The sequence below is a fragment of the Mus caroli genome, chromosome 12 (genome assembly GCF_900094665.2).
Source record: "Mus caroli chromosome 12, CAROLI_EIJ_v1.1, whole genome shotgun sequence".
Lineage (NCBI taxonomy): Eukaryota > Metazoa > Chordata > Mammalia > Rodentia > Muridae > Mus > Mus caroli.
The window spans coordinates 2,150,555-2,164,948 of record NC_034581.1 but is presented as its reverse complement, the minus strand read 5'-3'; the positions used below and the strand labels follow the sequence as shown (position 1 = coordinate 2,164,948).

General features: G+C 44.9%; 1 protein-coding gene across 1 annotated transcript in view; it reads left to right on the top strand.

Moving 5' to 3' along the window:
* Positions 1–14,394, top strand: part of Klhl29 (kelch like family member 29) — a 303,183-nt gene that overhangs the window by 72,671 nt on the left and 216,118 nt on the right. Inside the window, exon 2 of the mRNA XM_021179297.2 lies at positions 12,666–12,773. The gene's annotated coding sequence lies outside the window, so the exon portion shown is untranslated. The remainder of the gene's footprint in view (positions 1–12,665; positions 12,774–14,394) is intronic.

Genomic DNA, 14,394 nt, shown 5'->3' with positions numbered 1-14,394 from the left:
TGGCCCTTCTTCATCCAAACAGGCTGTTGGCAGACAGACCACTTAATTTGCTCCTCAATGATATTTTTCATACATGGTTGCTGCTCGGCCGACAGATACCAGATGAGCCCATTATAAACACATTTGACATGGCCTCTGCTGAGGGGACGGGCATGCTCAAGGTCTGCACACTGCATAGAGCAGTTCGCCCCACCCCTCACATAATAGTCTGAGAACAGCAGAATAGTCACTGGCGGTGCATGTATTACTGATCAGAGTTGAAATCTGCCACTGGAACTGAGGGAGTGGTCACCTGCTAGCAACTCCCATTTCTTACCTGTCACTGCATGAGGGTGTTTAGCCCACCCTTCTAGCCCACAGCCTAACCTTGGAGCAGGCAACGGGTATGGGGTGGAGCATTCTGCACCAGTAATAGATGGAACACGGTGAAAATTATCCTGGCAGGAATTATCCTCACGTCTTGGCGGACAGGTCTGAGGTGCTCCCCACAGCCTTTTAGAGGGTGCTCTGTAGGACTAAGTCCAGCTTGCCCACAGTGGTAACCACCGTTATTTTCTCCTGTCCTTTCTCACATCCCCATTCGCTCATCATGCTTCCTGAATTAACTCCTAGCGAGAGAGTTGAAATCTAAATCCTTACTTTGGGACAGGGGTCCTTCTGAGTAATTCCCTATCAGTCTGTTTTTCGGGGCTCTCTGATCCTCCAGTGACCAACCTGGATTGACATAATGCCTTCCTGGTCCTTCTAGAAGTCCCAGACTGTGTGTAGTGGTGGTCCCAGAGTTCTCCCATCACCACACATAGTCAGTCCGGCTAGCAAATTAGATGAAGGTGGGTCAAAAATTGGGGCAGAGGCCAACTGGATCTGCTTCCAGCTGACTCAAGTGTTTGTCTCAGAGGTGAGGGAGCTCTGTCCAGGGCATCCATTTGGAATGAAGGCTAGACATGGGAGGTGATAGCTAGGTAATGCCAAGAGTGCACTCTTTAGAGGGAGTAACGTTCCCTTCCTTCCAAAGACTAATGAGGGTGCAGATGAATTGCTTGAGCCATTTCTGTTTGTTGTGGCGATTGCAAGATGTTGCCCAGTATTCCAAAGGAAAAAATGTTCTCTGTGTGGGGCAGTCTTTGCCACGTTTCCTTGTGACAGAGGGAGCAGCATCACCTTCTAGATTTTCTCAATGGAGTACGACGTGTGTAATAAAATATAAATAGGCCTTTCAGAAGCATCTATGTGTTTCATTTTTTCAACCTTTAGATGCATTAAAACTAAGCACAGTTTTATATGAATTCTAGATGATATGTAGTATTTTTATTTGCTACCTCATTGCTAAATGTTTCATATAAAACTGAAGAGGAAAAAAATACACAGTCCCACATACAAAAGAAGAAGCAGATGGATAAATGTGACCGTGGGAAGAGGCAGAGAATTAAGGGCCCCTCCTTGCCAGGGAGGGACGGAAGTAGAGTAACTTACTCATTAGCTGTTTGCTACCACTGTATTGGGAGTAGGCTATTAGTATTCGTAAGAATCTACAGGTGTCTTTGTTATCTTTTTATCCTTTAAATGTACATATAAATGAGTATGTATTATTTATAGATGTGTTTGAATTTAGAAACATCAAGCTTAAAAAGAAATACAGCATGGCAGGAATATTTGATTTAATGCTCAGTGGAGAGTGGAGAAGGGGCTTTCTGAAGGAAGACTGTGCTGTTGTCTAACCTTAGCGAGGGACTTTCCTACTAGCTCTTTGGCGGCAGTTCAAGTGTAGAAAGATTCTCGGGTGGAAGAGAACACAGGAGCTAAGGAACGAGGAGAATGGGGTCACAGTCTGTCCTTTCTCCTGGCTAGTCGTGAGACCTTGAGCCTATGCTGCACACTGCCTTGCAGCTGTTCATCCTGCCTGCATCAGTCCATGGCAGTCTATGGTCTTGACACTGGATGCCTTCTCACAGGCTGCCCTGGGCGTGGCCTGACTCACAGTCAGTGCTTTAGTTTGCACAAGAGCAATGAGATTGGTGAGCCATAGTGAGGCGGTGTGTGTGTGTGTGTGTGTGCGTGTCCCAGTCCCTCCTCTGCACGTGTACATGTATAATACTGGACATTTTGCAACACAGGGCATTATGCATGCTAAGCAAGCACTCAACCACTGAGATATACCCCCAAGCCCAGCTCCATGGTTTTCAGAGGAACCATGAAGCCCTGGTACATCCAAGCCACTTACCTGCACATGTTGGTAGCAATCGGGAAAGCCCGAGTCAGCCTCTCGCTCTGTTTTCATTTCCTCGGCAGCTTCTACATTGGCCAAGAAAAACAGCATACTTACAGAAATTCCTGGTAATAACTGCTTTCTGCTTGAGTATGGAGAAACATGCCTGTCTGTGGTTTATTTTTTGAATGGATAATTCATCATATCTGGATAAAAAATCTCATAATCTCCACAGACTTTCTTTCACAATTTTGGTTCCTTTGAGAGTATAGGAACAACCTCAGATCCATTCAAGCAAAATGGCTCTTTAGTGGCTGAGGAAGCAATGCCTTCCAGGTCCATTTGCGGCTAAAAGGGGAAGGAGGGTCCTCAGCTGCTGGCCTTGGAGTACTGGGCTCTGGGCCTGAGCTCTGACTTACCAGTTGCTGGGGATAGTATGGGGCCAGAGACCCAACCTGAACATTTAATGAGCTCTCAGAACAATTTTACTGATATTCATTACTATTGCCCCTCTCAGATGAATGACACTAAGGCCAGTAGGAAAGGTGGGCAATGGTGTCACCTGCTGCTAAGTGGCAGAGCTGAGACTTAGACCCAATTGTCGTAGAGCAGTGGTTCTCGACCTCCCAGATGCCGAGGTCCCTTAATACAGCCCCTCATGTTGTAGTGACCCCCAGCCATAAAATTATTTTCATTACTATTTCATAACTACAATTTCGCTACCTTTGTGAATATTAATGTAAACATCTGTGTTTTCCAATGGTCTTAGGTGACCCCTGTGAAAGGGTCATTCTACCACCAAAGGGGTCACAACCCACAGGTTGAGAACAGCTGTCTTAGGTGGTAAATCTTCTAACTATAACACAGACTGAGCTAACCTCCTGAACCAGTGCACCTGAGACATGAAACTCCAATTACGCCATGCAACCTGTGAGCCAGGCTCTAGACTCGAAACTTAGGGAAGGACTCAGGCCTCTCCTTGTCTCTTTGAGGATGCAGAAGTGTACAGAGCCTCCCTGACAGCACCCTGCAAGGTTCCTTTCTGCCAACATTCCTCTTCAAAGCTTTTAAGAAGTCAAGGCCCAGGGAGGCAGGGGATGCTGAGGGGCTGAGGGCCCCTGAGCAGTACCGGGTGAGCTAAACCAAAGTAACCCATTCCAGACCCTGGAAGTCAGCTGGAAGGTCCCCTAGCCCTTCCATTTCTGATACTGTCTGCAGACCCCTGACATACCCAGATGTGTTCCTAGAGCTTTCTGATGCACTGGCTACCGGGGTGTTTCAGGTGTGGGCTACAGGCATCCTTAAATAATCAGGCAAGTGTTCCCAGGGGAAAATAGGCTTCAGATGAGAAGAAGCTGCTGCTGTCCTTGGGCCCAGACCGATGTCATGCTCTTGGCTGGATGCAAGTTCCCCTGGGGCTGATACCTGGTGCAGAGGTGTACCTACTGCTGAGATGTGGCTGTCCTGCAAAGCTAAGCTGAGCCTAGCCAGAGCCAGGGCCCCTTACAATAGGCTAGAGGCCAGCTTGCCTGTCTGTGGGTTGCTCTCCTTCCCTGCCTCCTGGCCTATTGTTTGGTTTCATTCCCCAAGACTCCTCAGCAAGTCTTGATTAAATGTTACAGCCTGGCCCCAGGAGCTATCAGGGTGGATCCAGGGGAGAAACTTGTCTACAGTTGAGTCAGAGCTTTAAAGAGACAGCACCCCCGGAAGCCCCGTGAAACAGGAGTGGGCACAACCACTGCACGTCTACCTAGACGGAGCTAGACAAAGGGGTGCCATGTGTCTCCCTACATAAGAAAAGAAAGGAGCTCACACCCACCCTGGTCTGCTTGGTGCAGCAGCAGCTGGCCTGCCTGTCCCTGAATTAGGGGTGTTGGTGCTGCCCCGCCTCTCAGGGCACTTGAGGTGGTCTAATAAGGCAGAGGAGATGCAGAAACGCTCCAAATGGTCCACAGTGCCAGGCAAATGTGAGGCGTCATCATGAAAAGCTTAAATTTATGGGTCTGAAGGAGAAGCAACATCTGGGAAGGAATTATTGCAATTTAAAGGGAGATTGTGCGACTGTTTATAAGTGCGGAATCTGGAAGCGATGTCTGGTTTCTTTTTTTTTTTTTTTTTTTTTTTTTACAAACTAATTTGTATTCCAGTCAGAAAACTATGGTGTGACTATCTTCCAGATGTTCAAAAGAAAATTGTAGAAGATGAGTTACATCTTGGATGCATTTTCTGTCTTTTAATAGGCTCCACCAAGCATCTCCTATATGCCAGGTGTACCCCTCTGATGACATCTTTGATGACATGGTGGACAAGTCAGGCTGTAATAAATCCAGTCAGTGCTTTCAGTGTCCCCTCACGGTGGACACTTTAGGAAATACAAAGGTCCTGCCCCAGTGACAGAAACATCTATCTACTCGTGTGATAGGGACAGAGGTTGGTTGTTGCTATTGAGTGGTATAACTGAGTTGGGCACATAATTGTGAATTTCTGAAGGATTAGCTGTTTAATAGAGAAAAATAGTTTGGGTGTGATCTGCAAACTTTCTGGAAATGCTTCAGTCTACATTTCTAGCAGTTTAGTTAATAGCATAATAGGATCCATTCAAGACATGAGCACCCCATTTTCCTTGTCTCTACATTCTTTTTCACCCCAAGACAATGAGGAACCTAAGGGATGGGGCCACTGATGCCAGGTTGGCCTGTTTGGAATGCTACATGGGTGGCACACGTGCTGATAGTGAGACAGTCTTGTGTTTGCAGGCAAAGTGTCTGTGCTCCAAGCGGAGCTGGGAAACTTCTGGAGAGGAGGGGCAGACAAATGTCCAGTTACAGAGAAGAGCTGGGAAATCTGAGATCGGGACACTAGGAAGAGCTTCATTTGCCTGGACTCACCAGGGTCCCAGGACCTTAAGTGATGCCTCTTTGTTGAGGAGCTCTGTAACAAGCCTCAAGGTTTAGCACAATCTCTGTAGCAGCAACAAAGTTACCTCATGAGCCTGTTGTCATGAGGCAGATGTGACTTGGCTCAAGCTGACATCACAGAATGCCAAAGTCTGGGAGGCTTCACCATTGAAAATGACATCATGGTTCTGCAAGCTGGAGAATCCCAGAGCAGTCCTCATTAGGCAGCTTCTAGAGGAGTGCTCTCCTGGCCTCAAGCTGAAACCCTCTCTATGTGTCTTCATGGGGAGATCTTGGGGGAGACCTGTTAATGACACTCCATCTTTTATGAAGGTACCAGTTCAAACGTTGTGTCAGGTTGGGTTCACAGTTATAGCTACTGCTCTGAAGCCTCTACCTTCAAATACAGTCGGGTAGGGCGTTAAGGCTTCCACATAAATGAGTTTGGAACACATAATCAGTCTGTATCGTAAGATGAGAGATGACATGGCCAAATTCAAGCATCAGTAGCAGAAGCCAATGATAGCTTAGTGTGTCCGCTTAGCATTCTGACAGTGAGTGTTCTGGGTGTCAGTGGAGAGAGGGAGAGGGGAATCAGAGTTTTCATGAAAGATAGGTAGGGAAAGTTGTATCCTGAAATAATCTAAAATAGCATTTTTTTTTTTTTTTTGGAGATAGCTCAAGCATGTCATCGTTGTCCTGGTGGAGAGAGAGGACAGATAGTTGACCCAAGGATGGGTAAAAATTGTTCCCTGAAGTTAGGAGAGGGTGAAAAAAATTCTCACATATCAATGGCTTCTGGCTCCAAAGCTCTGACAAAAATCTTCCTCTTCAGAACTTAATTCCTCGTATTAGGAAGAATTTAAATGTCATTTAACTCAACTTTTGTCTTGTGGGGCGAATGATGATAATGAAGATACTGACTGAGGAACGCTGGGTTAATCATCTTACTGATTGCAAAGAACGAAAAAGAGTTGCTCACTGTTGACAAAGCCAGAAGCAGGTGGAGGAGGGGAACTTTGAAGCGGGGTGAGGTCGCCTGACCCAACCAGGCTGTCTGGGGACAGAGTGGGGTGTAGATTCAGCATGGGTGACTGAAATGAGGGTGGTCCCCATACCTTTACTCTCCTCTTATCCAGTCCGATGATGAGCATGGGACCACCTACGATCCTTAGTGACAGGGCCATTCTCATCCAGAGATCCTGTTCTGTCTCCCTTTTGTGACACTTTCTGTGTGACTTGGGATGCCTCTTATTTGCTGAGATCCTCTGTTTCCTCACTTGTAAAATGGAAAATAATAAAAGTACTCGGTTCGTCAACTTGTTAGAGAAGGTAAAGGTGGAACGTGTGGTGCTGCATTTTGCAAACCTCAAGCATCTTGGAATTGTTATTTCTCTAAACAAGCAGCATGGCCCCAGCAGACACAAGCTTGCTTTGAGGAATATATGTCCACAATAAAGCTTGCCAGGCAGGGCCTCGAGAGCGGTGGGAAACAAGTCATGGATCTCGTCAGCGGCCTACGCTGGACCTTAATGGAGATGGGAATCTCTGCGTGGTGCCTGGTGGACTTTTAGACGTGCTCTGTCTTTGCATCCCCACTCTCCGTTTTTAAAAGCAGAGCCTTCCGGACCCCTCGGCCCAGTGAACCATTGTGAACTTAATGGATAAACCTGATGCTTATTTTTGTATTGGCAAGATGCCTGCAGGCTTTGGTGAGCCCGTGGTTGATATTATTAATGGATGGCCTGTTTTTCTGTCTTCTTGAAAGAAAGCAAGTATGAATGAGTGTTCCCTCTACGGGATGTGTTTGGATGTCTGATCCTCACGCCAAAGCTGCTGGGGAACCCTGCATCCAGGCTGGCAGGAGGTAGGCTTGAGGCTAGTTTTCCCCTTTCAGCTTATAGCCTCCAGCTCTGTTCCTTTGCTTTCCAAGAAAGGGGGAATCTCTGTTCCCTAGCCAGCCAAGGGATGTTGGACTGCTGAGTGCTAGAACTGTAATTGGGGTGTATGGTCAAGAGTCAGGCATAGCTGCTTTCTGATCCTATATCAAACTGGAGACTCCCTAATTGGTTTCTCTTCTCTGCAGGCAGTTTCTCTCTTTAAAAAAAAAAAAAAAAAAAAAAAAAAAAGGTGTCTTTTATAGAGATGTTAAAAACTCCTAGGGCCCTTGTTTATAATTCTCTTGGCTATCAGTTTGGTTCGTGTCATGAATCATCTACACTCACAGATTTTGAGTTGAAATGTCTCTCTGACTTAGATTTTGAAAGCGCTCAGCATTTAACCCAAACAGCCCGTTCTGGTTTCTTGTTTTCATGATGGTCTTTGTCTTGTCAAAGTCAGTCTCATCCATTAAGTACCCTGGGAGGTGAAGGTTAAAGATCTCATTTACGAGGAGTAACATTACCTGCTGTGATTTTTTTAAAGAGAGAATCCTCTGTCCTTTTGTTTTTTAATGTCAGTTTTGTTAAGATTGGAAATTGTCCCCTAGTAATTCAGTTAATGGAAGAGAGGGGATCAGCTGACCTGAAACACCCAGGATCAAGTCCCCACGTGAGATACCCTGCTCCCTGGGACTTCTTAGAGTCCGTCCTGAGACGTCTCCCCAGCCCATGACCCTCTGAGACAAGGGGAGGGGTTACAGTGCTGTGTTTTGGATCAGAATCATTACCAGAATCAGACATAGCAATGCACTTCTTGAAACCCAGTGCTCAGGAAGCAGAGACAGGAGGATCTCTGCGTTTGAGTCCAGCTAAGTCTACATAGGACTTAGCTGTGTGGAGGACCCTGCTTAAAACAACAAAATATTACTAGAAAAAGATTATTTGCTTTTTTTTTTAAATTAGGTAATTTCCTCAATTACATTTCCAATGCTATCCAAAAAGTCCCCAATACACTCCCCCCCCCAGTCCCCCACCCACCCACCCCCACCCCTTGGCCCTGGCATTCCCCTGTACTGGGGCATATAAAGTTGGCAAGTCCAATGGGCCTCTCTTTCCAGTGATGGCCTACTAGGCCATCTTTTGATACAAATGCAGCTAGAGACAAGAGCTCTGGGGTACTGGTTAGTTCATAATAATGATCCACCTATGGGGTCGCAGTTCCCTTTAGCTCCTTGGGTACTTTCTCTAGCTCCTCCATTGGGGGCCCTGTGATACATCCAATAGCTGACTGTGAGCATCCACTTCTGTGTTTGCTAGGCCCTGGCATAGTCTCACAAGAGACAGCTATATTTGGGTCCTTTCAGCAAAATCTTGCTAGTGTATGCAATGGTGTCAGCGTTTGGAAGCTGATTATGGGATGGATCCCTGGATATGGCAGTCTTTAGATGGTCCATCCTTTCTTCACAGCTCCAAACTTTATCTCTGTAACTCTTTCCATGGGTGTTTTGTTCCCAATTCCAAGAAGGGGCACAGTGTCCATCCACACTTTGGTCTTCGTCCTTCTTGAGTTTCATGCGTTTAACAAATTGTATCTTATATTATTTGCTTTTTATTGATTTTTTTTTTTAATTTGGGAGCAGGAGGTGGGGAGGTGGAGAAGTGGCTCAGCCGTTAAAGGCTAGGCTCACAACCAAAGATTGGTTTATTTTTTAATTAATATTTTCTTCCTTCCCTTTCCTTCCTCCATTCCCTCTCAAAATCAAGGCCTCCTTCTTTAAACACACACACACAAAGTACATAATACCTAAATATATAAATCCATCCATTTAGCATCGCCTATATGTATATGATATTATGGCTAAGTATGTGATATTGGATAATCAATTAGGAGGCTCGTCCCTGGAAAAGCATCTTCGTTGTCTGTAGTTCTTTGTCTATTTGTGGGGCCCTATGGGATTTCTCCCTTTACGTGTCAGCGTGTCTTTTGGGTTGTCTTTGTTTGAGCAGTTGTCATGTCATTGCTGAGGTGTCATGAGTGAGGCTTCCCTGTCATTTCTAGGAGACACAATCTCACAACAGACTCCCTGGTCCTCACCATGTCTCTGCCTCCTCTTCTGTAAAGCTCCCCAAGCCTTAGAGTCAGACACTGTGTTGTACATGTGTCAGACAGGCCGAGCACCCCACGCTTACTTGTTCTCTGCATTTTAGCCAGTTGTGGTTTTCCATAACTGTCTCCCTTTGTTGCAATGAGAAATTTCTTTGGTGAAGGGTGAGAGCTATACTTACCACAGTCTAAGGATAAATATTTAGAGTGTAGTTAGGAATGATGCTCATTAAGTAAGGTAGCAGGAGTAGGTTCTCTAAGGTGCCCACCCTTACTGGTCCAGGTTAGTTGGCTAGATTTCTAGTAGCAGCCATGCTTTCCCTCTTGTTAAGTACCATTGGTTAGTGCCAAGAGATGAGCATTGATACTGCTCCCTTCGGGCTATTCACACCATGCTGGCCGTCATTGTGGTTCATAAGAATAGAAATAGCTTTCTGACCATTGAAACTGGCTTTCTAATAACTTAAAATCATTTTCTATGCCAAGTAGCTCATTAAGGCAGAATGTGTATGGGTGAGTGGGTGTCATTTGTAGACTACCTAAGAAGAAGAGCTGATGCCTCCCGATCTATTGTGTGCTGCCGTGGCATGGGCACCACGGACCTGAGAGTCAAGGATTAAAATACTATCTTTTTTCAGGTTCAGAGCTGACTACAAGGAATGGAGGTTAGATAGAAGGAAAAACAGCAAGAAAGGAAAAATATGAAAAGATAAAGAAAACTACTGAAGCAGATTGGGGCTAGATGTACTCTAAGAAGAGTTAAAACCCCCATAAGGGAGGAGCCTGGTGGGAATGGGCCAAAGCATCGTGACTTGGGAGCTTCTTGCTGGGGACTTGGGATGACTGATAGCCCTATCAAGAGGGGACAGTGCTGATGAGACATACAAGAGCTCATAAAGCGTGTTCTCTAGTTTGAGAAATAAGAAGTGGGTTCTTAGGAATTAAGTAACTTACCCAGTATCATGAAACCATGTAGTAATATAAGAATCCCCATTGTAAAGTCATTTGTTTAATCCTCTCCAAAAGTAACAAATAAGTTCATATGTGTCGTTTGAAGAGAGTCAAACAAAAGAACAAATCACAGAAGCATAGGTACGGTATAAAGATACCATAGTACAATATCCCAGCCCTAATAATGAGTGTAGGGGTAATTACTGCCTATGCACTGCAGGTTGTAAGGGGAGGCAGCTATTACTGAAACCTAGTGGGGAGGGGGGGATGCACTGTCCCCTTCATTTGAGGGACATAGACGGCATTTGAATACACAACAGAGTCAAGGCCAACCCATACTCAGCCTCCTACTGATACCCACATAGGTTGAACCTAACTGGAGTCAGAGGATATCAAAACCATGGTGATACCCAATACAGATCAGGTGTGCTTCAAAGGACATAGAGCAGGTGGTAGGGTAGGGAGCTGACCTGGACGAAGAGAGTTGTTCTGCATACTAGCAAACAGGCCATTTCCTATCAGGAAAAGAAGCCTGACTTTGCATGTGGCTTAATCCTTTCAGAACTCTTACCATGATCTCCTCACAAGTGGTGTCGAACACAATAAAGGTAGAACCACTGTTGTAAGAGTAAGTCATAGACTGTTCTGTAAGCCTTCTCCACTACTGCCCCTTAACCTTCTGTCTGGTCTGAGCCATATTCATTCAGCTCCAACCTGGGCCATGGGTATTGTCTAGCTGGAGAGATGTGAACCTACCTGGGTGGAGGAGAAGAAAAACAGATAATGTGGGTTTCTGAGAGATTTTTCTCAGGTGTCTGATCACTAGGATCCTCATGCTTTTAATTAATAGCCTTTCCAATGGCCCACAAGTCACTCCACAATCAGAATAACCACCAGTCAAGCTTCATCTTCTTGAATGTCCCAGAAGATGTTTGGAATGGCCCAGCCACAGAGACTTTCTCATTGATCTTAGAATGAAGTCCCAGTTCCCAAAGCCCTTTGCACGCGCTCTTCCCTCTGTCACAGACTCCTATGTGACCTGTTCCCCACTCCTTTCCAATATGTACATAATGTCACACTCTATGATGCGGATCTCACACACTCTATTGAAATTTGACAGCAGTCCCCAGATAGCAACGTGTTCTACTCCATCCCTATCTACTCCATCCCTACAAATAGTACCCACCTTCTTCTAATATAGTCTTCACCTGGTAAGTTCATTGTGTCCTGTTTGTTTCTTCCCACTAGACAGTGGACTCCATGAGGCTAATGATACTCATTTCCTTTTGTCCATTCATGCCTTTCCATTGCCTAGAACATGGCCTAGCATGCTGGAGATACGCAATAGTAATTGAGTGAATGAGAAATGAATGAGTGAATGGATGAATGGGTGAATGAATGAGGGTCTTGAGAACCAGTGTGACCACTACCTTTTAGACTTCTCTCTTCACCAACACCTATCTGCTGAGGATCTTTCCCAGAAATTCATTGCTCTTCCGATCACCATTGTTGCCAATACCTTGTGGCTGGAGTGATCGATGTCTCCGCATGCGTCACACTGGCTTGGTGGAGGAAATGTATTCACGACTTTGGCTCAGTGTCAAAATTAAATGGTGACCTTGGCTCACTTTGCCTCCCCACAGAGGTTATTTCTTAATCATAAAGGGAACACTCTGTCCTTGGGAAAAGTAATATTTCTGCCACCTTCAGCTTTCAAATGGCTATTTGATATGGCTCACGGGTGTCCCTGTCAGAGCCAGCTGAAAAAGCTTAGGTAGAGAGGATCAGCAAACGACCCGTCGTGTCATCAGATGCTGGCCATGAGGTGAGATTCGTTTACAATAACTTATTTACCTGTCCAAATCCTTCATACCACATTAAAGCTTTCTCCTGCTAGCTAGGACCCTGGAGTGCTAAGAGGAAAAAGGAAAATCAATTGCTAATGATATATTCCATTAAAAAAATATATTGATTTCCAGGTAATGACAGTCCTGTGCTTTTGCAGGGAGGATGCCATTTCCCATCATGGCGATGGCTTTCTCATATATTACGTTTGAAAGAGTGAACAAGGGATCACTCTTCCTTCCCATAATAGATAGCCTCTTTCTAGTAGATATTAAATCTATATTTAAAACATTTCTCTCCAGGGATTCCATTCTTCGCCTCCTCAAGGTCTTCTTCCCCATTGTCTAAAAGAAGTAATGATTTGTTATTGTAATTCTGGACTTTATGGTCTTTTTCAGCATTAGGTTAAAGACCGCATTTCTTGGGGCCTTCCATCTTGAACTGCTTTGTATGGATTGGGTGGGCAACAATGCCATCATTCTTATTCTTATTTTCTGCTAAAGGCTCAGTGATGGGGATTAGAGCTAGCCTGTGTGGAAGATGGAGAAGATGATGGGGTACTGCTCACTATACCATATCATCTGTGTGTGCTAAGGTATTCGTACCCTTGTTTAAGAGAGTCCACAGGAGGAGGGGTCAACACCATGGAAAAGCCTGAGGCAGAGACAAGCATCCATTAAGGGGGTGGGGCTCATCTATGAACTCAAAATAGATAGTTCACAAAAAATGATAGTTGTTCCCTACCCCAACCCCATTCTTTCCCTCTCTCTCTCTCTCTCCAGACTGTCTGGCTTCCCCGCTATGCCCATGCTTTGCTAAGTGCTGGTGGCCATCGAAGTTTTTGCATCCTGGGGACGAATCCTGAGCTGACCAGAGACGGACGGCGCAAGGTAAGTATCTGCTTAACAACCTTGGAATGAGGGAGACATCTCATGTGGACAAAGCTAGCTGTCTTCTCTCATTCTGAAGGGCTAGGGAAAAGGGAAATGGAACTGATCACTTGCTTAATGGTTGGTGAGAGTTTTACCATGAATCACAGGTACCCAGGACTCCCTCAGCCATCTTGGCCTCAACCAGATCTCAAGTGTCTGGTAGGGAGAAAGATCTGGAGATGACCAGCAGCTATATGATCTTAAAATACCTCAAAACTATTGTTCTTTTTATAGTTAAGAAAGTTAAAATCTTATAATTCAGAAGAAGTGGGACTGGGTGGGTAGGGGAACAGGGTGGGGGGAAGGGTATAGGGGACTTTCGGGATAGCATTTGAAATATAAATGAAGAAAATATCTAATAAAAAATTGAAAAAAAGAAAAAAATCTTACAATTCAGCTTTTTGTTATTAAAATGTATTATTAGACATCATGAAAATATTATGTTTTTAAAAATCATCTCAAGTGCTGAGGGCAGTTTAGTGGCAGAAGGAAGTCTTGGAATACACAAGGCCCCAGATTCAGCCTCTAACACCAAAAGAACCATACATGTATATATGTACATATTCGATAGAGAAAAACCTAAAATCATGTGGATACAATTATATTTTATGGAGAGTAACATTTTGCTGTCTCTTTTTTCTCATGTACATACATAAAATGTGCACATATGTATGCATACACATATACATGGAATCACATTGTATCCACTACTACTTAGTAAATGTTTTGACTCAGCAGTATGTTAAGGTAGCATTTTATCTCAGTGATTCGAAATCTGTATAATTTATCAAAGCTTCTTATGTTAGGGATATAATAGTTACATGTATATACATGTAATACATATACAGAGCCTACTTAATGCCCTAGAGGTAGACTTCTAAGATATTGTTGAATCATCTACCGTAGCAGTACCACAAAATACATTTCTGAGGATGTACTTTGCATAGCCATTGATGTCCTGATGTTAAACTTAGAGAGAAATGGCCTAACATTTAGGTTCAGAACTGTCAATCCAGGAGAGAGTAGGGTGGGAATTGTCAGGTGGTGTGTGTGTAGCGGTGACCTACCTGATGAGAGCATCCTTCGAGCAGGCCAGCATACATCTGCACCGATAATGGAGCCTGCAACTGGACTTGACAGTGCTCACGCATTTACAACCACTAAAGGTGAGGACCCTAGCTTGCAGTGAAGGAGGATGAGGATGAGGTGGGAGTGCAGGGTTTCAGGATAGCTAAGGCTCAGCTGACCTGTTCTTGGGCACCCCTGATCGGAGCCTTATAGCATCTGCCTTGGATCAGCAGATACTCTGACCTTACCCTCAAGCATCAGGCCAGCACGGCTTCCTTCCATGGCAGGATTCTCTGTTGGTCAGAGAGCCTTGTCTTGGGATTCAGTAACAGTGCAATTAAAGATAATAGAGGATTCTGGGATTCTTCATAGAGACAGATTAAAACCTGTGCTTCTATGATCCCAGGTTATAGGGAGCAGAGATTGCAATCAGGAAGTTAGAGGAAACTACAGGCTGGGCCTAGATCAGATGCCACCGTAAAGGTGCCCACCACCCAACTATGCCTCCAGC